This window comes from Manis pentadactyla, chromosome 16 (genome assembly GCF_030020395.1).
Source record: "Manis pentadactyla isolate mManPen7 chromosome 16, mManPen7.hap1, whole genome shotgun sequence".
Lineage (NCBI taxonomy): Eukaryota > Metazoa > Chordata > Mammalia > Pholidota > Manidae > Manis > Manis pentadactyla.
The window spans coordinates 43,488,378-43,511,130 of record NC_080034.1 but is presented as its reverse complement, the minus strand read 5'-3'; the positions used below and the strand labels follow the sequence as shown (position 1 = coordinate 43,511,130).

Here is a 22,753-nt window from a genome sequence, read left to right as displayed (position 1 = left end):
TGCTCTGTGGATGCATAGGGGAGGCTCCCCACTGGTGGTGGTAGGAGCGTATTATTTCAGCACCGAAAGCTGAGACTTCCCTCTTTCTTCCGCATTTCTGTGGTCTTTGATTCTCATAACAAACAAGATTTGGGGTAGTATAAGAGAAGTCGAGGCTTAGACTTGCGGAACTCGAGTGATTTCCTAACCCTCAGAGACAGGGATGAGTGGAGGGTTGGAATACACGAAGAGGGATGGTCAGCTCCCACCCCACCACACACGCACACTTTTAATTGGATGTGCACATTGATTCATAGTTTATCAAAACAAGTAGGGCCCCCGTCCACCCTCTATCTACAATGGCTTGAGTAGAGGTGGTTCCAGTCTCTACTAAAGACAGGAATGGGGCCCTCGCTCTATCCGGATTTGTTATCTCACACCCTCTTACTGAAATATTAATTTTCCCTTGCTGAATGTGAGGGTTTGAGGGAAACGGAGGATGTGGGAATTTGGGGAAGAGGAAAGAGGAAGGTCAGGTCCACGGGACGGGTTGGGCGGACTGTGACCCAGGCAGGAATATACTCACCTCTAGACTTCAGGTCTGAACGGCTTGCCTGGGTAGAGTTGTTTTTTTAAAAAAAAAAAAGGACCCGAAGGAGTCAGTTACAGGGACTTTCTTTACCCACCAGGGGGCCCCAGAGCCAAAGCAATACGAAGCCAAGCATGAGGCGAGGTGCTAGGCGTCCAGGGTAGCCTTTTCCGCTTTTGGTTCGAGAGCGCTCGCATCCCTTCTGCCAGTCTCACCCCCCTACCATGGCCATCATCAGTAGCCCCGGCCTTCCCCCACGCTCCACTCTCTCAGCTCGGCCCCGCTCACCCAGGGGCCCTGGACCGCTCTCGGCAGCTTCCTCAGTGCCGCCTGGGCTCTTCAGTCCACACAGCGCCAGGGCTCCCACCCGGTTCTCAGAGCTGGCTCAGTTGAGGGAAATTTCAACTAAAGAGATCCAGCTTCGGGCCAGGAGCAATGCTGGGGCGTGGGCTTCCCAGCATGGAGGCCCGAAAAGGCAGTGGAGGGAGCTGAGGGGTGGGATTTGGTGATGCTGGTTGAGTTGTCTGTCATCTAGAAGGAGGAAGGGAAGAAGAGGTCCGTGGGAGCAAAGCAGCCATAATCCTCCACTGCCGGGAGGTGCGCTGAGCTCTAGACACAACAGAAAGGATAAAGGTACATCTGAACAATTTAGGAGAAGTTGGTGAGGGAAGGGGTGGACATTTCCTTCCTAGGAGAAGTGTAATTTGAGGAGTAAGAGAAGATGGACGAGATGCCCTCATCTCCGTCCCTGTCCAGGCCATCTTAGCACCTGAATTCTTCAAGTTTTCAAGACAACCCTTCCTCCCCTCTCCCAGCTCCCAGGCCCTTGTAAGGTCTCTAAATCGCCCTTTTTGCTCTGTTTCCTTTCCCTTTCCTTTCAGGCTGAAACTGAAAGAAGCCTTGATCTTGGACGGGAGGAAGTTCCTTCTGCAATGCGGTCTTCTTTCCCTACAGTCATTCGGCCAGTCCCATCTGTGGATAAGGCATTTTGACCCCCTGTCCTCCCTCTACACGGCGGCAAGCCTCAGGACTCCTGCCTGAAGAGGATGACTCAGACTCTGAGGTTTTGTTCTTTTAGAATTATTTTTCTCTGATTGATAGGCATCCTAGAAATTGGGGAAAGAGAACCAATTTTGGTCTTGATAACCAGAAGCTGCAAGTTAAAAACAAAAGCAAACACCCTTCCACTATCAATAAGAACAACAATCAGTTCTTAGTGAGGAAGCTCCCACTACCCCAGGGGAAGTGTGGAAACCTGTCAGGTTGTCCCTGTGATGGCAGGAAGTGGATTCTTTACTAGCCCTAGTGCTTCCAGGGGCCTGGGATGTGAAACATTTAACAGGGCACAAGGCAGGGAGCATAGTGCAGACTTGCCCTCTGCAAACACCTCTTGAGGAGAACGCTGGTGGAATAAAATCCCTAAATCCTGATCTCTGGCTTTGGAATGCATTTATGTAGTTTTTGGCTTAGGCAAACTGAGTTCTAATTCTGCATCTTCCACTTAATAGTCACATGACCTGAGTAAATTACCTCACCTCCCTGGAGTTGCTGGGACCTTACTTACCTGTGAATTGCCAATAATAACACCTACTTGGAGGACAGTTGTGGGGATTTTAAATGTCACGTGTGGGGTGATTAGCACACAGTGGCCCTTTAAGAAATGGTATTTTATAGTGCTCCTACCTCAGATGGCAGAACCATCTCTGATGGTTTGGCATGGACTCTTGTTCTAGAGGGTCCCCAGTCCTTGGACCTTCCTGACGTCACACCCAGAGGCATTTTCCCAGAAACCTGGCATGTGGCCAAAGGCAGCTGATGCTCCAGAGACTGAGCTACCTCCATCTCCTCCTTTTCCCATCTTTTCCTCCCTTACCCTGAAGAATGAAGAAATAACTATAATTTTCTATTAGTTTTGAAACTTTTTTTTTTTTGCTGTTTTCCATTTATCATAGCATAAGTAATTTGCCATGTTTCAACATGGTATTTACAATTTTTTTTGTAGATAATTATTTTTAATTGAAGGGTAGTTGACACACAGTATTACATTACATTAGTTTCAGGTGTACAACACAGTGATTCAACATTTATATACATGACAATTCTAGGTACCAGCTATCACTATACCAAGTTGTTACAATATTTTGACTATATTCCTTATGCTATACATTACATCACGGTTACTGATTTATTTTACAATTGGAAGTGTGTACTTTTTTTTTTTTTTTGTGAGGGCATCTCTCATATTTATTGATCAAATGGTTGTAAACAACAATAAAATTCTGTATAGGGGAGTCAATGCTCAATGCACAATCATTACTCCAACACAAGCCTAATTTTTGTCAGTCTCCAATCTTCTGAAGCATAACAAACAAGTTCTTACATGGAGAACAAATTCTTACATAGTGAATAAGTTACATGGTGAACAGTACAAGGGCAGTCATCACAGAAACTTTTGGTTTTGCTCATGCATTATGAACTATAAACAGTCAGTTCAAATATGAATACACATTTGATTTTTATACTTGATTTATATGTGGATACCACATTTCTCTCTTTATTATTATTATTTTTAATAAAATGCTGAAGTGGTAGGTAGATACAAGATAAAGGTAGAAAACATAGTTTAGTGTTGTAAGAGAGCAAATGTAGATGATCAGGTGTGTGCCTGTAGACTATGTGTTAATCCAAGCTAGACAAGGGCAATAAAACATCCACGTATGCAGAAGATTTCTCTCAGAACAGGGGGGGTGAGGTTCTAAGCCTCACCTCTGTTGATCCCCAATTTCTCACCTGATGACCCCCCTGCGACTGTGCCTGTCTTAGGTTGTTCCTCCCTTGAGGAATCTTACCCGTCTCTGGCTAACCAGTCATCTTCCGGGGCCATACAGGGAAATGTAAAGTTGGTAAGTGAGAGAGAAGCCTTATTGTTTGAAATGGTTAGCTTTTTACTTCTTTACATATTTATGCCCTATAGCTTCTATGCCCAGCATTTGTCTTGAGGTATCTTTACAACTTGGAAGAATTATGATACTCAGTAAATTTGATATGAGGCATGAATTCTATTTAAGGGTTGTAATTAGGAAGGAAGAAGAAAAGCTATAGAAGTAGCAGGCGGAAGAAAACATGGGAAGATTGATTACTTCTTTGACATATCTTCTTGTAGAGTAACTTCAGCATGTATAGGTTTTAAACTACTACTTAAATTGCGCACACACATTAACATAATAGGAGTATAGTTACATAACCAAAGCATACCTGTAATTACCAGCCATCTCCAGTGAAACCAAGAAAACCAGTTAGGCACCTTAGGCATTTGTGAAAACTGATCTATGATATGGTGGATATTGTCCAACTGAACTTGAACAGTCTGAGAGAAATCAGACAAATTAAAACAACCCATTCCTGGGGAATGTTCACACCCCACATGTTCTTTTAACAGTAAATAGTCTGTAGTTGTAAGATTTTGGAGCACTACAATTTGCACTTCTCCTAATTCTTGGTTGAGTTCCAACAGTATAGATCCAGTCAAATTTGTTGTTTTACTGTATGCACAGGCCAGCTTAGATATCTCCGTCTTCATTCCCATGGCAAGTCCAGGAACTGGTGGGATGAGTGCATCTACAGCTGTAGCAGTGCGTGGATCTTTGTTGGGGTTTTTTGCTGATCATCTTCTGGCATGAGTCTTCCAGAGAGTGCTGATGTTGGAAGTTCTTTTTCATATCGTATCGTAGTTCGTTTTCGGGGTAGCGCAATTAGGCTTTGATCCTCTGTATAAACACAAACAGACCCTTTGCCTACACTTTTATATGCCCTTCATACCCTTGTGTAGAACTCATTGGAGGTTACCACACAGGAACTGCCTTTTTTGTTGTTGTTGTTATCACTAATCTACACTTACATGGCAAATATTATGTTTACTAGGCTCTCCCCTATACCAGGTCCCCCCATCAACACCTTTACAGTCACTGTCCATCAGCATAGCAAAATGTTGTAGAATCACTACTTGCCTTCTCTGTGTTGTACAGCCCTCCCCTTTCTCCCACCCCCCCATGCATGCTAATCTTAATACCCCCCTACTTCTCCACCCCCTTATCCCTCCCTACCCACCCATCCTCCCCAGTCCCTTTCCCTTTGGTACCTGTTAGTCCATTCTTGAGTTCTGTGATTCTGCTGCTGTTTTGTTCCTTCAGTTTTTCCTTTGTTCTTATATTCCACAGATGAGTGAAATCATTTGGTATTTCTCTTTCTCTGCTTGGCTTGTTTCACTGAGCATAATACCCTCCAGCTCCAACCATGTTGCTGCAAATGGTAGGATTTGCCCTTTTCTTATGGCTGAGTAGTATTCCATTGTATATATGTACCACATCCTCTTTATCCATTCATCTATCGATGGACATTTAGGTTGCTTCCAATTCTTGGCTATTGTAAATAGTGCTGCGATAAACATAGGGGTGCACTGATCTTTCTCATACTTGACTGCTGCATTCTTTTTTTTTTTCTTAGATAATTATTTTTTATTGAAGGGTAGTTGACGCACAGTATTACATTACATTAGATTCAAGTGTACAACACAGTGATAAAACATTTATATACACAATTCTAGGTTCCAGCTATCACCCTACCAAGCTGTTACCTTACTGGTGTGAGGTGATACCTCATTGTAGTTTTAATTTGCATTTCTCTGATAATTAGCGATGTGGAGCATCTTTTCATGTGTCTGTTGGCCATCTGTATTTCTGTTTTGGAGAACCGTCTGTTCAGTTCCTCTGCCCATTTTTTAATTGGGTTATTTGTCTTTTGTTTGTTGAGGCGTGTGAGCTCTTTATGTATTCTGGATGTCAAGGCTTTATCGGATGTGTCATTTTCAAATATGTTCTCCCATACTGTAGGGTTCCTTTTTGTTCTATTGATGGTGTCTTTTGCTGTACAGAAGCTTTTCAGCTTAATATAGTCCCACTTGTTCATTTTTGCTGTTGTTTTCCTTGCCCGGGGAGATATGTTCAAGAAGAGGTCACTCATGTTTATGTCTAAGAGGTTTTTGCCTATGTTTTCTTCCAAGAGTTTAATGGTTTCATGACTTACATTCAGGTCTTTGATCCATTTTGAGTTTACTTTTGTATATGGGGTTAGACAATGGTCCAGTTTCATTCTCCTACATGTAGCTGTCCAGTTTTGCCAGCACCATCTGTTGAAGAGACTGTCATTTCGCCATTGTATGTCCATGGCTCCTTTATCAAATATTAATTGACCATATATGTCTGGGTTAATGTCTGGATTCTCTAGTCTGTTCCATTGGTCTGTGGCTCTGTTCTTGTGCCAGTACCAAATTGTCTTGATTACTATAGCTTTATAGTAGAGCTTGAAGTTGGGGAGTGAGATCCCCCCTACTTTATTCTTCTTTCTCAGGATTGCTTTGGCTATTCGGGGTCTTTGGTGTTTCCATATGAATTTTTGAATTATTTGTTCCAGTTCATTGAAGAATGTTGCTGGTAGTTTCATAGGGATTGCATCCAATCTGTATATTGCTTTGGGCAGGAAGGCCATTTTGGCGATATTAATTCTTCCTAGCCACGAGCATGGGATGAGTTTCCATGTGTTAGTGTCCCCTTTAATTTCTCTTAAGAGTGACTTGTAGTTTTCAGAGTATAAGTCTTTCACTTCTTTGGTTAGGTTTATTCCTAGGTATTTTATTTTTTTTGATGCAATTGTGAATGGAGTTGTTTTCCTGATTTCTCTTTCTGTTGGTTCATTGTTAGTGTATAGGAAAGCCACAGATTTCTGTGTGTTGATTTTGTATCCTGCAACTTTGCTGTATTCCGATAACAGTTCTAGTAGCTTTGAGGTGAGGTCTTTAGAGTTTTTCATGTACAGTATCATGTCATCTGCAAATAGTGACAGTTTAACTTCTTCTTTACCAATCTGGATTCCTTGTATTTTTTTGTTTTGTCTGATTGCCATGGCTAGGACCTCCAGTACTATGTTAAATAACAGTGGGGAGAGTGGGCATCCCTGTCTAGTTCCCGATCTCAGAGGAAATGCTTTCAGCTTCTCGCTGTTCAATATAATGTTGTCTGTGGGTTTTTCATAGATGGCCTTTATTATGTTGAGGTACTTGCCCTCTATTCCCATTTTGCTGAGAGTTTTTATCATGAATGGATGTTGAACTTTGTCAAATGCTTTTTCAGCATCTATGGAGATGATCATGTGGTTTTTGTCTTTCTTTTTGTTGATGTGGTGGATGATGTTGATGGACTTTCGAATGTTGTACCATCCTTGCATCCCTGGGATGAATCCCACTTGGTCATGTTGTATGATCCTTTTGATGTACTTTTGAATTCGGTTTGCTAATATTTTGTTGAGTATTTTTGCATCTACGTTCATCAGGGATATTGGTCTGTAGTTTTCTTTTTTGGTGGTGTCTTTGCCTGGTTTTGGTATTAGGGTGATGTTAGCTTCGTAGAATGAGTTTGGGAGTATCCTCTCCTCTTCTATTTTTTGGAAAACTTTAAGGAGAATGGGTATTATGTCTTCCCTGTATGTCTGATAAAATTCCGAGGTAAATCCATCTGGCCCGGGGGTTTTGTTCTTTGGCAGTTCTTTTATTACCGCTTCAATTTCATTGCTGGTAATTGGTCTGTTTAGATTTTCTGTTTCTTTTTGGGTCAGTCTTGGAAGGTTGTATTTTTCTAGGAAGTTGTCCATTTCTCCTAGGTTTCCCAGCTTGTTAGCATATAGGTTTTCATAGTATTCTCTAATACTTCTTTGTATTTCTGCAGGGTCCGTCGTGATTTTTCCTTTCTCATTTCTGATACTGTTGATTTGTGTTGACTCTCTTTTCCTCTTAATAAGTCTGGCTAGAGGCTTATCTATTTTGTTTATTTTCTCGAAGAACCAGCTCTTGGTTTCATTGATTTTTGCTATTGTGTTATTCTTCTCAATTTTATTTATTTCTTCTCTGATCTTTATTATGTCCCTCCTTCTGCTGACCTTAGGCCTCATTTGTTCTTCTTTTTCCAGTTTCGATAATTGTGACATTAGACCATTCATTTGGGATTGTTCTTCCTTTTTTAAATATGCTTGGATTGCTATATACTTTCCTCTTAAGACTGCTTTTGCTGTGTCCCACCGAAGTTGGGGCTTAGTGTTGTTGTTGTCATTTGTTTCCATATATTGCTGGATCTCCATTTTGATTTGGTCATTGATCCATTGATTATTTAGGAGCGTGTTGTTAAGCCTCCATGTGTTTGTGAGCCTCTGCTTTCTTTGTACAGTTTATTTCTAGTTTTATGCCTTTGTGGTCTGAAAAGTTGGTTGGTAGGATTTCAATCTTTTGGAATTTTCTGAGGCTCTTTTTGTGGCCTAGTATGTGGTCTATTCTGGAGAATGTTCCATGTGCACTTGAGAAGAATGTATGTCCTGTTGCTTTTGGATGTAGAGTTCTATAGATGTCTATTAGGTCCATCTTCTCTACTGTGTTGTTCAGTGCTTCCCTGTCCTTACTTATTTTCTGCCCGGTGGATTTATCCTTTGGGGTGAGTGGTGTGTTGAAGTCTCCTAGAATGAATGCATTGCAGTCTATTTTCCCCTTTAGTTCCGTTAGTATTTGTTTCACATATGCTGGGGCTCCTGTGTTGGGTGCATATATATTTAGAATGGTTATATCCTCTTGTTGAACTGAGCCCTTTATCATTATGTAGTGTCTTTCTTTATCTCTTGTTACTTTCTTCGTTTTGAAGTCTATTTTGTCTGATATTAGTACTGCAACCCTTGCTTTCTTCTCGCTGTTGTTTGCCTGAAATATGTTTTTCCATCCCTTGACTTTTAGTCTGTACATGTCTTTGGGTTTGAGGTGAGTTTCTTGTAAGCAGCATATAGATGGGTCTTGCTTTTTTATCCATTCTATTACTCTGTGTCTTTTGATTGTTGCATTCTGTCCATTTACATTTAGGGTGACTATTGAATGATATGTACTTATTGCCATTGCAGGCTTTAAATTCGTGGTTACCAAAGGTTCAAGGTTAGCCTCTTTAGTATCTTACTGCCTAACTTAGCTCGCTTATTGAGCTGTTATATACACTGTCTGGAGATTCTTTTCTTCTCTCCCTTCTTGTTCCTCCTCCTCCATTCTTCATATGTTGGGTGTTTTGTGCTGTGCTCTTTCTAGGAGTGCTCCCATCTAGAGCAGTCCCTGTAAGATGTCCTGTAGAGGTGGTTTGTGGGAAGCAATTTCCCTCAGCTTTTGTTTGTCTGGGAATTGTTTAATCCCACCATCATATTTGAATGATAGTCGTGCTGGATACAGTATCCTTGGTTCAAGGCCCTTCTGTTTCATTGCATTTAATATATCATGCCATTCTCTTCTGGCCTGTAGGGTTTCTGTCAAGAAGTCTGATGTTAGCCTGATGGGTTTTCCTTTATAGGTGACCTTTTTCTCTCTAACTGCCTTTAAAACTCTTTCCTTGTCCTTGATCTTTGCCATTTTAATTATTATGTGTCTTGGTGTTTTCCTCCTTGGATCCTTTCTGTTGGGGGTTCTGTGTATTTCCGTGGTCTGTTCTTTTATTTCCTCCCCCACTTTGGGGAAGTTTTCAGCAATTATTTCTTCCAAGATACTTTCTATCCCTTTTCCTCTCTCTTCTTCTTCTGGTACCCCTATAATATGAATATTGTTCCTTTTGGATTGGTCACACAGTTCTCTTAACATTGTTTCATTCCTGTAGGTCCTTTTATCTCTCTCTATGTCAGTTTCTATGCGTTCCTGTTCTCTGGTTTCAATTCCATCAATGGCCTCTTGCATCCTATCCATTCTGCTTATAAACCCTTCCAGAGTTTGTTTCATTTCTGTAATCGCCTTTCTGGCATCTGTGATCTCCCTCTGGACTTCATCCCATATCTCTTGCGTATTTCTCTGCATCTCTGTCAGCATGTTTATGATTCTTATTTTGAATTTTTTGTCAGGAAGACTGGTTAGGTCTGTCTCCTTCTCTGGTGTTGTCTCTGTGATCTTTGTCTGCCTGTAGCTTTGCCTTTTCATGGTGATAGGAATAGTTTGCAGAGCTGGGACGAGTGACGGCTGGAAGAACTTCCCTTCTTATTGGTTTGTGGCCCTCCTCTCCTGGGAGAACAGCGACCTCTAGTGGCTTGTGCTGGGTAGCTGCGTGCAGACAGGGCTTCTGCTTCCTGCCTGGCTGCTATGGAGTTTATCTCCGCTGTTGCTGTGGGCGTGGCCTGGCTCGGGCTGCTGCTCCAAAATGGTGGAGTCACGTTGGAGGGGGAGTGGCCTGGAGGCTATTTATCTCCGTAAGGGGCCTCCGAGCTCCCTGCAGCCCAGGGGATTAGGGTACCCAGAGATCCCCAGATTCCCTACCTCTGGATTAAGTGTCCTGCCCTGCCCCTTTAAGATTTTCAAAAAGCACCCACCAAAACAAAACAACGACCACACACAAAAAAAAATTTTGTAAAATTAAAAAAATTAAAAAATAAAATAAAAAATGGCTGTTCGTTTTTCTTTATTCTCCAGCACCAGCCTCAGGCGTCTGCTCACCACTCTTGCTGCCCTGTTTCCCTAGTATTGGGGTCCCTATCCCTTTAAGACTTCCAAAAAGCGCTCCCCAAAACAAAACGGAAAAAAAAAAAATTGGCCGCCCACTTTACTTTTGTTCTCCGGCGCCAGCCTCCGATACCCGCTCTCCGGTCTTGCTGCCCTGTTTCCCTAGTATTCGGTTCCCTGTCCCTTTAAGACTTCCAATAAGCGCTCGCCAAAACAAAACAGAAAAAAAAATGGCCGCTCGCTTTTCTTATGTCCTCCGGTGCCAGGCCTCCGGTACCCTCTCACCATTCTTACTGCCCTGTTTCCCTAGTATCCAGGGCCCCGCGCACACACTGTGTCTGCGCTCTGGCCCGGATGGCTGGGCTGTGTGTTCAGCAGTCCTGGGCTCCGTCTCCCTCCCGGTCTGCCTACTCTTCTCCCGCCGGGAGCTGGAGGGAGGGGCGCTTGGGTCCTGTGGGGCCGGGGCTTGTATCTTACCCCCTTTACGAGGCGCTGGGTTCTCTCAGGTGTGGATGTGGTCTGGATGTTGTCCTGTGTCTTCTGGTCTTTATTCTAGGAAGAGTTGTCTTTGTTATATTTTCATAGATATATGTGGTTTTGGGAGGAGATTTCCGCTGCTCTACTCACGCCACCATCTTGGCTCCCTCCTATCGGCTCCCTAGTTTTGAAACTTTTAAATTGGTCACTACTTTGTGAGTTACATGAATTTAAAATAATAAAGTATATCTATATGCTTGTTCTTCTCAGTTGGCTGAGGAATGGGCATTCCCCCATAGCTGGCCAGCAGGTAATCATAGAGACAGAATTCTTCCCCTTTGCTTTTCTCACTTTCCCCAAATGGCAGAAAGAGCTATCTGTCCCCACTCATAGCTCTTCAGGTAGTTTTCATTCATGCCTTTGAAAAACCTGCTTTTATCTTTCTTCCTATCAGCCTGGAGGTTGTGTGAGGGGAGAGAATGGAATGAGATGGAGAGACTCCAGAGAGGTTGAGCAAGAAACCCAGGACAACACAGCAGGACACTGATTTGAAATGCCTTGGAGAAGTGGGAGCTGTCATATTCTTAGTGGACCTAGAAGGTATAAAACACTGAGAGAAATACTTTTTCTGCTTCCCTTGATGGGGCTGTCTAGCCCAGCCCAGGAGAAATATAATCTGAGCTACAAATTTCATTTTAAAATTTACATTTAAATTTAGATAAAGCATTTTAATTTAAAATAGTCACATTAACAGAAAAAGTAAAAAGAAATCAGTAAAATTAATTTTAAGTATAAATTCTATTAATCCCAGTATTTAAAAAACACTGTCATTTTCAACATAAAGTACAATAAATTATTGCTTTATTTACATTCTGTTTTCCTACTGCATCTTGTGAAATCTGATGTATTCTCCAATAACAGCATACTTGAATTTGGACTAGACACATTTCAAGTGCCCAGCTACATCTAGTCCCTTCCTCACATCTGACAATGAGGAGAAAGTGCTGCAGACAAAAGATGCTCTGGGGCCTCATCCTTCTGAATAAGGCCTGCTGTCGTGCCAACAACCAGGAGCAGGGTGTGGCAAGAGGGGTTCCCACCCTCTAAAGCCTGGATGGCAATCCCATCCCTCCTCTTAGAGAGCAGGCTTAAGAGGAGAAAGGAGATAGAGCTTCTGAAGTAGGAGACTAGGTCTGCCTTCTCCGTCAGTGCTGACAAGGAGGGCTGTGGACTTGTGTGTTCCTGCTGGAAATAGGGGCAGATAACAAAAGACTTCATGTGGTTGGAGGATGAGCCCAGAATCTGGGGACAATGGCCCATGCCTGGCCTGGGCCCTGTTGGGGTGCTGGACTGGGTGAGGAGCTGTAGGGTGGGACACTCAAGTGGGGGGCTTCCTTGGGCCTCTGCACCCTTCTAGTGCTCTGTTGCTCCAGGAGAGCACAGAATGGCCCTAGGGATGGATACGTGGGGGAGAAGCATGGGAAGTTTGCCTAAGAGCAACCAGCCCAGCCATGGGGAACACTGAGCAACCCTCTTTTCAGGGGTCCATATATCTAGAACCAGAATGGAGGAAACTGTCCCTGAGCACTTTGCCTACAAGGCCCGTTGGGGTCCACCACCGCCACCTCCACCCTCAAGTTCTAGACCAAGCTGTTCCCCCACTGACCTTTAGACTAAGGAACATGGAGATTGGGCCAGCTGAGTGAGTAGACTCCCCAGCATCCCTCCATCCCCTGGGCTTTAATAGGACCAGGTGTGTGGTGGTGGCGGGAAGGGGAGAGAGAACAGATCACACTCATCTCCAACACAAGGTGCGCCTTTGTAGTCCCCTGCCAGCCCCTCAAATCTAGCCTGAGCTGAAGGGTAGGGGATCCCTTCATGGAAATTCGAAACTGGAATCGAACTATTTTAAAACCTGAAGTGACTGTTGCTGTATTGGATGAGATTACACCCAGTGGGATGGGAAGGCTGAACAGAGCAGAGAAGTTACTGGAGGAAAGAACAGTTCAAACCAAATTACAGACTAAAACAAAATACTGTTCCTTGTTATGCCTGGCAGGTGGAGAGTCCTGGCTGAATGGGTGGACTTCTTGATCAGTACCCTGATCCTCCTTAGCCACAGCATGTGGGGAGGGGTGTGTGTGTGTGTACGGGTGGGGGCAGGGGTCTTCTTAGAAGAAAACTCCATCCAGCTGTGTGCCCTCCTGGCTTGGACAGCTGCAGCCTTTGCAGTGAAGGGAATCCTTACAAATACCCAACCTTCTTACTGGTTGCAAACCCAGCCAAGTTTTTGAAAAATATCTGATCAAACATTTAAAGCCCAAGTTATGCATTTCTGTTCTGACTAATTTCTGTTTCCCTGTAAGGCTAGAAGAGTGGTTTCCCTAGAATATCATTGACTTTGAATCTGTTTTCTCTTTTTCTGTTGTCAGGAATAGACAGAGCTCCTGTGTGTACCAGAGAAGTAAAAGCCACTGCTCTACATCACACGGTCCCTGCCAGCAGGCCCCAGGAAAGCAGGGCCCTGCTTCTGTCTGCTCCACCACACAGCTGAGTACCAACTTTCCAAGACAGCCACTGTACACAGCAAGGGCACGTCTGTGGTTCTCACAGGAGCCAGGGAGACAGACAAATAACACATGATGAAGACAGAGTGTAAGAAATGCCTGAAAGGAAGCACATGGGTACATGGAACGTGCTCAGCAGAAAGCCTGGCATTTGAAAGGCCCTGTGATTGTTTCCAGCAGGTAGGAGTAACAGTCCAGTTTCCATGGGCTGATAGGGAAAGAATCCCCTACGGGTAGGTGAACAGAGAAGGAGATGGCCTTTTCCTTGCCTCTGAATTTCTTCAGGCTCTCTGTAATGGAGCCAGGTCTTCATTTTGCTTCACTGAGTTTTTCTCCAGGTCCAGAGGAACAGGGGTTGGGCTGAGAAAGCAAAACTCTTAGCTCTTAGGAAAATATGGTTCATCTGTGGGTGGTGAGATCAGGAAATGGGTGCAGGGGAGGATAGACTGTGATGAGAGGGATCAGGGGATGGGGTCCTGGGGTTGGGGAGAAAGTCAGGGGATAGCTTGGGCGCATTAGGAGGCCAGGGCTAGGGATGCAGGGTGGGGGATGAGGTGGGATGCAGGGAGATATGGAAATGAAGAGGGAGATGGGGACAGAGAAGGAGAGAAGACAAAGGGGGTAGGAGGAGGGAGTAGGGACTCAGGAGCCATTCAGTTGAGCAAGGGGTCATGCAGGAGGTGCAAAGAAAGAGAAGAATTTATGCCAGCAATAAGAACCTGAAGATAACAGATCCTCTTTAGCAACCAACCTACTTACTAATACCCTCAGTTTAGGTCTTCCTATCTGCAGCCAAAGTGTTTAACTGCAAAGTTAGAGTGGGTGGGAATTTGTGAGGGAGGCTTGTTGAGTGTCTTTGAATATGTGTTGAGCATTGTAGGAGAAATGAGTCAGTAGACAAAGTGCATTCAGGATAGCCTGTCATACCTGCAGAACTTTGATGTCCTAGAAGAGAAAGAAACAGCACAGCTTCAGCATTTGGCTGACTCACTGGAGCTAAAGAGGAAAGTGCACACCCTGCCAGGTGGGCAGAGCAGGTAAAGTGAGGACACCCCCAAGCTCACTTCTCCCTACCCACCCACCATTAGGGGCTCACCCAAGAACTGCCTGATATGCCAGTAGGCAGGGAAATGGTTAGACCTCAAGAGGAACTGCATGAAGAAGAGGGGAAATAGCTATGACAATGAGATTTTGGAGATGACTTTTGTCTCTGAGACTGAAGCAAGGATGGTGCTTTGGGATTATCAAAGAACCCCCAACAACTTTCCCTCATTTGTCATACCAATTCTTTTTTTAATTTAAAAAATTTTTTATTGTTATTTTTTTTGTATCATTAATATACACTTACATGAACAACACTGTGGTTACTAGATTACCCCCATTATCAAGTCCCGCCAACACACCCCATTACAGTCACTGTCCATCAGCGCAGTAAGATGCTATAGAATCACTACTTGTCTTCTCTGTGCTATACTGCCTTCCCTGTACACCCCACTTTTATTATGTGTGCTAATCATAATGCCCCTTTTCCCCTTTATCCCTCCCTTCCCACCCATCCTCCCCATCCCTTCCCCTTTGGTAACTGTTAGCCCATTCTGGGGTTCTGTGAGTATGCTGCTGTTTTGTTCCTTCAGTTTTTTCTTTGTTCTTATACTCCACAGATGAGTGAAATCATTTGATATTTGTCTTTCTCTGCCTGGCATATTTCACTGAGCATAATACCCTCTAGTTCCATCCATGTTGCTGCAAATGGTAGGATGTGTTTTCTTCTTATGGCTGAATAGTATTCCACTGTGTATATTTACCACATCTTCTTTATCCATTCATCTACTGATGGACACTTAGGTTGCTTCCACTTCTTGGCTATTGTAAATAGTGCTGCGATAAACATAGGGGTGCATCTGTCTTTTTCAAACTGGACTGCTGCATTCTTAGGGTAAATTCCTAGGAGTGGAATTCCTGGGTCAAATGGTATTTCTATTTTGAGTTTTTGAGGAACCTCCATACTACTTTCCACAAAGGTTGAACTAATTTACATTCCCACCAGCAGTGTAGGAGGGTTCCCCTCTCTCCACATCCTCGCCAACATTTGTTGTTGTTTGTCTTTTGGATGGTGGCCATCCTAACTGGTGTGAGATGATATCTCATTGTGGTTTTAATTTGCATTTCTCTGATGATTAGCGATGTGGAGAATCTTTTCATGTGCCTGTTGGCCATCTGAATTTCATCTTTGGAAAAGTGTTTGTTAACATCCATTTTTTAAGTGGGTTATTTGCTTTTTCTTTGTTGCAAAGTGTGAGCTCTTTGTATATTTTGGATGTCAACCCCTTATCGGGTATGTCATTTATGAATATATTCTCCCATACTGTAGGATGCCTTTTTGTTCTACTGATGGTATCCTTTACTGTACATAAGCTTTTTAGTTTGATATAGTACCACTTGTTCATTTCTGCTTCTGTTTCCCTTGCCCAAGGAGATACGTTCGTGAAGAAGATGCTCATGTTTGTATTCAAGAGAGTTTTGCCTATATTTTCTTCTAAGAGTTTTATGGTTTCATAACTTACATTCAGGTCATTGATCCATTTTGAGTTTTCTTTTGTGTATGTAATTAGATGGTAATCCAGTTTCATTCTCTTACATGTAGTGGTTCAGTTTGCCAACACCAGCTGTTGAAGAGGCTGTCATTTCCTCATTGTATATGCATGGCTCCTTTGTCATATATTAATTAACCATATATGCTTGGGTTAATATTTGGAATCTCTGTTCTGTTCCACTGGTCTGTGGGTCTGTTCATGTGCCAGTACCAAATTCTTGATTACTGTGGCTTTGTAGTAGAGCTTGAAGTTGGGAAGTGAGATCCCTGCTGCTTTATTCTTCCTTCTCAGCATTGCTTTGGCTATTTGGGGTCTTTTGTAATTCCATATGAATTTTACACTACTTGTTCTAGTTCGTTGAAGAACGCCATCAGTGTTTTGATAGGGGTTACATTGAATCTGTAGATTGTTTAGGCAGGATGGCCATTTTGACAATATTAATTCTTCCTACCCAAAAGCATGGGATGAATTTCCATTTATTGTTGTCCTCTTTAATTTCTCTTAGGAATGTCTTGTAGTTCTGAGGGTATATGTCTTTCACTTCCTTGGTTAAGTTTATTCCTAGGTATTTATTCTTTTGGATGCAATTGTGAATGGGATTATTTTCATGATTTCTCTTTCTGCTAGTTCATCATTAGTGTATAGGAATGCAACACATTTCTGTGCATTAATTTTGTATCCTGCAACTTTGCTGAATTCAGATATTAGTTCTACTAGCTTAGCAGCGGATTTTTTAGGGATCTTTACGTATAATATCATGTCATCTGCAAACATTGAGAGTTTGGCTTCTTCCCTACCAATATGGATGCCTTTTATTTCTTTGTTTAGTCTGACTGCTGCAGTTAGGACCTCCAATATTATGTTGAATAAAAGCAGGGAGAGTGGGCATCCTTGTCCCCACTCATGTGTCTTGTTCCCTATCTTAGAGGAAAAGCTTTCAGCTTCTCACTGTTAAAAATGATGTTGGCTGTGGGTTTTTCATATATGGCCTTTATTATGTCGAGGTAATGCTCTCTATATCCATTTTGTTGAGAGTTTTTATCATAATGGATGTTGAATTTTGTCGAATGCTTTTTAAGCATCTATGGAAATGATCATGTGGTTTTGTCCTTCATTTTGTTGATGTGGTGGATGATGTTGATGGATTTTCAAATGTTGTACCATCCTCGCATCTTTGGGATGAATCCTGCTTGATCATGGTGTATGATCTTCTTGGTGTATTTTTGAATAAGGTTTGCAAGTATTTTCTTGAGTATTTTTGCATCTATGTTCATCAGGGATATTGGTCTGTAGTTTTCTTTTTTTGTGGAGTCTTTGCCTGGTTTTGGTATTATAGTGATGCTGGCTTCATAGAATGAGTTTGGAAGTATTCTCTCTTCTATTTTTTTGAAAAACTTTAAGGAGAATAGGTATTATGTCTTCTCTAAATGTCTGATGAAATTCGTCAGTGAATCCATCTGGTTCTGGGATTTAGTTCTTGTGTGGTTTTTTGATTACTGATTCAATTTCATTGCTGGTATTTGGTCTGTTTAGATTCTCTGTTTCTTCCTTGGTCAGTCTTGGAAGGTTGTATTTTTCTTGAAAGTTGTCCATTTCTTCTAGGTTATCCAGTTTGTTAGCATATAGATTTCCATAGTATTCTCTAATAATCCTTTGTATTTCTGTGGTGTCTGTCATGATTTTTCCCTTCTCATTTCTGATTCTGTTTATCTGTGTAGGTTCTCTTTTTTTCTTAATAAGTCTGGCTGGGCTTATATATTTTGTTTCTTTTATCAATGAACCAGCTCTTGGTTTCATTAATTTTTTTTATTGTTTTATTCTTCTCAATTTTATTTATTTATTTTCTGGTCTTTATTATGTCCCTCCTTCAATAATTGTGAATTTAGACTATTCATTGGGATTGTTCTTCCCTCTTTAAATAGGCCTGAATTGCTATATACTTCCCTCTTAGAACTGCCTTCACTGCATCCCACAGAAGTTGGGGAGTTTTGCTGTTGTTTCTATTGTCTCCAAATATTGCATGATCTCTGTTTCAATTTGGTCGTTGATCCATTGATTATTTAGGAGCATGTTGTTAAGCCTCCATGTGTTTGTGAGCCTTTTTGTTTTCCTTGTACAATTTATTTCTGGTTTTATACCCTTGTGATATGAGAAGTTGGTTGGTACAATTTCAATCTTTGTGTGTACTGAGGCTCTTTTTGTGCCTAGTATGTGGTCTATTCTGGAAAATGTTCGATATGCACTCGAAAAGAATGTGTATCCTGCTTCTTTTGGGTGGAGAGTTCTGTAGATGTCTGTTAGTTCCATCTGTTCTAGTGTGTCGTTCAGTGCCTCTGTGTCCTTACTTATTTTCTGTCTGGTTGATCTGTCCTTTGGAATGAGTGGTGTGTTGAAGTCTCCTAGAATGAATGCATTACATTCTATTTCCCCTTTTAATTCTGTTAGTATTTGTTTCACATACGTAGGTGCTCCTGTGTTGGGTGCATAGATATTTATAATGGTTATATTTTCTTGTTGGATTGACCCCTGTATCATTATGCAATGTCCTTCTTTGTCTCTTGTTTCTTTCTTTGTTTTGAAGTCTATTTTGTCTGGTACAAGTACTGCAAAACCTGCGTTTTTCTTCCTATTGTTTGCATGAAATATCTTTTTTCATCCCTTCACTTTTAGTCTGTGTATGTCTTTGGGTTTGAAGTGAGTCTCTTGTAGGCAGCCTATAGATGGGTCTTATTTTTTTTTTAGCCATTCAGTGTCTCTGTGTCTTTTGATTGGTGCATTCTGTCCATTTACATTTAGGGTGAGTATCAATAGGTATGTACTTATTGCCATTGCAGGCTTTAGATTCGTGGTTACCAAAGTTGATGGGTACTTCCTTACTATCTAAATAAGAGTCTAACTTAACTCATTTAGTATGGTATTACAAGCACAGTCTAAAGGTTCTTTTTTCCCCCTCCTTTTCTTCCTTCTCCATTCTTTATATATTAGATATTGCATTCTCTACTCTTTGTCTATCCCTTTTTATTACTTCTGGTGACAGCTATTTAACTTTAGGAACACTTCCATCTATAGCAGTCCCTCAAAACTACACTGTAGAGATGGTTTGTGGTGGCTAGATTTTCTCAGCTTTTCCTTATCTGGAAATTGTTTAATCCCTCCTTCAAATTTAAATGATAATCTTCCCAGATAAAGTATTCTTGGTTCGAGGCCCTTCTGTTTCATTGTATTAAATACATCTTGCCAATCCCTTCTGGCCTTTAAGGTTCCTGATGAGAAGTCTGATGATAGCCTGATGGGCTTTCCTTTGAATGTGACCTCATTTCTCTATCTTGCTGCTTTTAGTAGTCTGTCCTTATCCTTGGTCTTTGCCATTTTAATTATTATATGTGTTGGTGTTGTCCTCCTTGTGTGTCTTGTGTTGGGAGATCTGTGGATCTCCATGGCCTGGGAAACTATCTCCTTCCCCAGATTAGGGAAGTTTTCAGCAATTACTTCCTCAAAGACACTTTCTGTCCCCTTTTCTCTCTCTTCTTCTCCTGGTACCCCTATAATAGAAATATTGTTCCACTTGGATTGGTCACACAGTTCTCCCAGTATTCTTTCATTCCTAGAGATCCTTTTTCTCTCTGTGCCTCAGCTTTGCGTTCCTCTTCCTAAATTTCTCTTTATTGTCTCTTCCACTGTATCTAATCTGCTTGTAATATCCTCAACTGTGCTCTTCAATGATTAGATCTCCATTCTAAATTCATTCCTGAGCTCTTGAATATTTTCTGTACCTCCATGAACATGTTAATGATTTTAATTTTGAAATCTATTTCAGCAGATTCATGAGGTCGATTTCATTTGATTCTTTCTCAGGTGTATTCATAATTTTGCTTTGAACTATTTCCTCTGAGGTTTCATAATTTGTCTGTAGTACCCTCTATTGCCCAGAAGCTCTACTCTGTGGAGCTGCTCAGCCCCTGCAGCAATGTCAGGGGTTGCAGGGGAGTGGTCTTGGTGCTTGGCAGGAGGAAAGAGCTGTTTCCTACTTCCCAGCTGCTGTGCCTGTCTCCACTGCCAGTACCAATGGGCTGAACACAGAGGTGTAAGCCTCTATGCTTTGTGTTTGTACCTGCCATTGGCGGGACTTCCCTCTGGCTGGGTTGTCACCAAGGCAGGGGCTGTCAGTTTGTGAGCCTGAGCCTGGTGCAGGCTAGCCAGGAGGAAGACACAGCAGGCTGCATATCACGGTGGGGTCCTTGCAGTTGCATCACCAGCTAGGGGGATATAGCACGTGAAGATGGTTTAAGCTCCCAACCTGCTGGGCAGAGTGCACCTGGACAATTTTGTCTACATGTCCTTCCTTTCTCCTGAGCAGTAAGCTCTGTGCTATCCCTGCCACTTTAGCAGCCCTTTTCTTTTTAGGAAGTCTCTCAGACTGCCCACCCAGATCAGCCAGTTATGAATCCCTGTTTTCCACAAGCAGCTGGAATCTCTGTCTCTCCATGTATTCTGCCTATCTTAGCATTCCAACCCCACTAAATCACCGGATCATGCAATGTAGGTTCATGCTCCCAGAGCATATCTCCAGGGCTAGGTGTTTAGCAGTTCCAGGCCTCCACTCCCTCCCTGCTCAGTTTCTCTTCCTTCAGCCAGTGACCTGGGGTGGGGGAAGGGCTTGGGCCCCACCAGCTCAAAGCTTTGGTACGTTAACCTATTCCATGAGGTTGCTCTTTTCTCCAGGTGTATGCAGTCTGGTGCAACCTTCTTTCCTGTTGCTCTTTCAGGTTAGTTGTATTAAATTATATTTTCATATTGTATGTGGTTTTAGGAGGAGGTCTCTGTCTTACCTCTCACACCATCATCTTTAATCCAATCCATACCAACACTTCTTTTTTTTTTTTCCTCGATAATTATTTTTTATTGAAGGGTAGTTGACGCACAGAATTACATTAGTTTCAGGTGTACAACACACTAATTCAACATTTATATACATGATAATTCTAGGTACCAGCTATCACCATACCAAGTTGTTACAATATTTTGACTATATTCCTTATGCTATACATTACATCCTGGTTACTTATTTATTTTACAATTGGAAGTGTATATATATATATATATATATATATATATATATATATATAGTGTGTGTGTGTGTGAGGGCATCTCTTATATTTATTGATCAAATGGTTGTTAACAACAATAAAATTCTGTATAGGGGGGTCAATACTCAATGCACAATCATTAATCCACCCCAAGCCTAATTTTCGTCACTCTCCAATCTTCTGATGCATAACGAACAAGTTCTTACATGGAGTACAAATTCTTACATAGTGAATAAGTTACATGGTGAACATTACAAGGGCAGTCATCACAGAAGCTTTCAGTTTTGCTCATGCATTATGAACTATAAACAGTTCAAATATGAATATTCATTTGATTTTTATACTTGATTTATATGTGGATACCACAGTTCTCTCTTTATTATTATTATTTTTAATAAAATGCTGAAGTGGTAGGTAGATACAAGATAAAGGTAGAAAACATAGTTTAGTGTTGTAAGAGAGCAAATGTAGATGATCAGGTGTGTGCCTGTAGACTATGTGTTAATCCGAGCTAGACAAGGGCAATAAAACATCCACATATGCAGAAGATTTCTCTCAGAACAGGAGGGGGTAGGTTCTAAGCCTCACCTCTGCTGATCCCCGTTTTCTAACCTGATGGCCCCCCTGCGACTGTGCCTGTCTTAGGTTGTTCCTCCCTTGAGGAATCTTACCCGTCTCTGGCTAACCAGTCATCTTCCGAGGCCATACAGGGAAATGTTAAGTTGGTAAGTGAGAGAGAAGCCTTATTGTTTGAAAAGGTTAGCTTTTTACTTCTTTGCATATTTATGCCCTGTGGCTTCTATGCCCAGCATTTGTCTTGAGGTGTCTTTACCACTTGGAAGAATTATGATACTCGGTAAATTCGACATGTGGCACGAATTCTATTTAAGGGTTGTAATTAGGTAGGAAGAAGAAAAGCTATAGAAGTAGCAGGCGGAAGAAAACATGGGAAGATTGATTATTTCTTTGACATATCTTCTTGTAGAGTAACTTCAGCATGGATAGGTTTTAAACTACTAATTAAATTGTGCGCACACATTAACATAATAGGAGTACAGTTATGTAACCAAGGCATACCTGTAATTACCAGCCATCTCCAGTGAAACCAAGAAAACCAGTTAGGCACCTTAGGCATTTGTGAAAACTGATCTATGATATGGTGGATATTGTCCAACTGAACTTGAACAGTCTGAGAGAATTCAGATAAATTAAAACAACCCATTCCTGGGGACTGTTCACATCCCATATGTTCTTTTAACAGTAAATAGTCTGTAGTTGTAAGATTTTGGAGTGCTACAATTTGCACTTCTCCTAATTCTTGGTTGAGTTCCAACAGTATAGATCCAGTCAAATTTGTTGTTTTACTGTATGCACACACACAGGCCAGCTTAGTTATCTCCTTCCTCATTCCCATGGCAAGTCCAGGAACTGGTGGGATGAGTGCATCTACACCTGTGGCAGTGCATGGATCTTTGCTGGGGTTTTTTTTTTTTTTGCTGATCATCTTCTGTCATGAGTCTTCCTAAGAGTGCTGATGTTGGAAGTTCTTTTTTATATCGTATCGTAGTTCGTTTTCGGGGTAGCCAAATTAGGCTTTGATCCTCTGTATAAACACAAACAGACCCTTTGCCTACACTTTTATATGCCCTTTATATCATTGTGTACAACTCATTGGAGGTCACCACACAGGAACTGCTTTTTTTTTTTTATCATTAATCTACACTTACCCGACGAATATTTTGTTTACTAGGCTCTCCCCTACACCCGGTCCCCCCTATATACTCCTTTACAGTCACTATCCATCAGCGTAGCAAAATGTTGTAGAATCACTACTTGCCTTCTCTGTGTTGTACAGCCCTCCCCTTTCTCCCACCCCCCCATGCATGCTAATCTTAATACCCCCCTACGTC

General features: G+C 41.9%; 1 long non-coding RNA gene across 1 annotated transcript; it reads left to right on the top strand.

The window, feature by feature from the left end:
* Nucleotides 1–1,456: 1,456 nt before the first annotated feature.
* Nucleotides 1,457–14,369, top strand: LOC118924152 (uncharacterized). The gene is made up of 3 exons (XR_005029471.2): nt 1,457–1,631; nt 11,050–11,195; nt 13,028–14,369. It is a non-coding gene; the product is annotated as an uncharacterized LOC118924152 (long non-coding RNA).
* The last annotated feature ends 8,384 nt before the right edge of the window (nt 14,370–22,753 follow it).